The sequence below is a fragment of the Muntiacus reevesi genome, chromosome 5 (assembly GCF_963930625.1).
Source record: "Muntiacus reevesi chromosome 5, mMunRee1.1, whole genome shotgun sequence".
Taxonomy (NCBI): Eukaryota; Metazoa; Chordata; class Mammalia; order Artiodactyla; family Cervidae; genus Muntiacus; species Muntiacus reevesi.
Genome location: NC_089253.1, coordinates 20,499,021 through 20,501,934, shown reverse-complemented (window position 1 = coordinate 20,501,934; position 2,914 = coordinate 20,499,021). Strand labels below are relative to the sequence as shown.

Here is a 2,914-nt window from a genome sequence, read left to right as displayed (position 1 = left end):
TCTAATCTTTATGACTTACAAGTTTACTTGATGGCCTTAGTTCAATGGTAAATCATCTAATTTCATGACTACAGTCACTGTCTGCAGTGATTTTGGAGCCAAGAAAACAAAATCTGTCACTGCTTCCACTTTTTCCCCTTCTATTTGCCATTAAGTCATGGGACCAGATTCCATGATCTTAGTTTTTTTAATGTTGAGTTTCAGGTCAGCTTTCTCACTCTCCTATTCACATTCCTTGAGGCTTTTTGTTCTTTTTCATTTCTGCCATTAGAGTGGTATCATCTGCATATCTGAGGTTATTGATATTTCTCCCAGCAATTTTGATTACAGCTTGTGATTCTTCCAGCACTGCATTTTTCATGATGTACTCTGCATAGAAGTTAAATAAGTAGGGTGACAGTATGTAGTCTTGTCATACTCCTTTCCTAATTTAGAACCAGTCAATTGTTTCATGTCTGATTGAAATTGTTGCTTCTTGTCTGGCATACAGTTTTCTCAGGAGAGAGGTAAGGTGATCTGGTATTCCCATTTTTTTTTAAAGAATTTTCCAGTATTTGTTGTGATCTACATAGTCAAAGATTTTTGAGTGGTCGATGAAGCAGAATGTTTTTCTGAAACTCCCTTGCTTTCTTTATGATACAACAAATGTTGGCTATTTTTCTAACTTACTCTATTTTTTTTTTTTTTTTGGTCTTCTTTTTATTAGTTTCTGAAATGTTAGCTTACATTATTGCTCTTAGGTATTTCTTCTTTTCTAATATAGAAATTTATAGCTGCGAATTTTCCAGCTTCACTTTTTACTTGGTATGTGATCAGGAATAAATGCTTAATGCTTTATTTGTCAGTTATTCTGTGTGTATGTGTTTTAAGGATGTTTTGAAATATTGAAGTTATTAAAATGGGAACTGAAATGGAAAGTGTCCTATATATGTTAACTTTTAATATGATTGTTCTTTGGATGGATCTGCATGTTAACTAGAATACTAGAGTGGGTTGCTGGTCCCTTCTCCAGGGGATCTTCCCCACCTAGGAATCAAACTCAGGTCTCCTACATTGCAGGCAGATTCTTTACTGTCTAAGCCACCAGGGAAACCCTAAATTCAGGAAACACAATAAAATAGACCATTTGGTTGACATGATAGAAGAATTTCAAAACGAGTTGAATTTAATTTTGACCCGCCAAAAATCTTGAAAAACAGTATTGTCACTCAAACTTCTGAACTCTTCATATTATGTTCTGTAACCAAAACTTTATCCCAAGGATTCACAAAATTATTAAATGACAGCATGGAAAATAATCTTGCCCAGTAACTCCAAGTTTAGCTCTATAACATACCCTTAAAATGGCAGGCCACTGGTATCTTGAGTAGTTTCAAATTTCCAAATAAAGTATGTTACAAAGAGCTATGGATTCATGTATGGCAATCACGGAAGAAACTTATGGCCTAAAGCAAAGTTAAACTAATTTTCTTGAAACTTTTTAGATTCTACACCAGTTGGACAACCTCTTGTCTGGTCTGAAGACTAGTGGAATTTTCAAATGTCTAATCTAGTTTAAGGGCTCAGCTTAATTTTTCCCTTCTGGCCTGTGTTCACAGAAGCTTTTAAAGATTGTTTTCTTAACTGCAGCTGCATACCATTTCCCAACTATGGAAAAGTCTTCAGTTTTTTCCAGTTTTTTGTTTTAATAATATTAAATAATACACTTTAGCTGTGCAGGAGTTAGAGATTATGCAAGGATTTCTTAGTCTATGCAAGGCTAAAATTCAAAAGCAAATTCATTTTGCTTAAGGGACCATTCTAAAGTAACAATTCCTGATATTACATGCCTCATATGATCAATTTCAAACCACCGAGGATTACAACTTCATGTGTCACTGTTAAAACAAACAAATGTGAATAGCTAAAACATTTCAAAAGTGCAACAAACTTATAAAGTCTCAAACAAAACTTGAATTTTCTGTACATACTCTTGTAGAAGTTATTTCCTATATACCACATTCCTCTAGAAAACTGGTTTTCTATTCTCTTTCATTTGACCTAGATTGGTGACAAGCCCTAGAGAAAGATAGGTGCAGCTTGTGATTTCTCTCCTGGGACAGTGATCGCTCTCTCCCCTATCTTTAGAATGGGACCTAGTCCAGCTGCAAAAGAAACTTCTCTGTCTTGAAGATTTGTTTTCAAGGTGGAGTACTGCTCCTCCGATAAATCATCTTGAAGGGAACGACCCCAGGAGGGAGGTGGGCCATGATTTTGACTTATCTTTTCACCTTTTGGCAGTTCCATTCTTACTTGGCAGCCACATAGTGTTCTCCCATCTAACTTTCAGACAGCATCCACTGCATCTCAGGGATCTTAAAATTCCACAAAAGCAAAGCCTAGAGGGTTCCTTGCAACCCACACACTTTGGAAAAAGTCACACAGTCATTTCCGACTCTCTGCGATCCCATGGACTGTAGACTGCCTGGCTCCTCTGTCCATGGAATTCTTCAGGCAAGAATATTGGAATGGGTCGCCATTTCCTTCTCCAGGGCACACACTTCAGAGTGGTCCATAATAGCCAAAGGCTTGTTCCAATTCAGTCTTTTTTATCATTGTTTCCAAGGTTACCTACTTAAACTTTACAGTCCAATCACCAGGAATCATGATGTATTTTGAGGTCATGGGTTAGAAATGCAGAGGTTCAAATCCACCATCCTAGGATAATTCTTCCCAGGTGCCTTCCGCCTGGCATCCCCGGATGTTCTGGCACACTCAGCATCCACGAAATTGTCAGCTCATATTATTAAATAAAAGCCACAGGCTCTGGCCAGATGATTTTTTTTTTTTTAATTCAAATGATGTTCTTCAATTTAGTCACCCTCAGTAGCTAGGAGCTATTTCAATGATACATGAGACATTTCTGGAACTCCTC

General features: G+C 37.0%; 1 pseudogene; it reads right to left on the bottom strand.

Annotated features, from left to right (window-relative positions):
• Positions 1-2,021: 2,021 nt before the first annotated feature.
• LOC136169206 (serine/arginine-rich splicing factor 3 pseudogene) lies at positions 2,022-2,650 on the bottom strand (annotated as a pseudogene).
• Between the last annotated feature and the right edge of the window lie 264 nt (positions 2,651-2,914).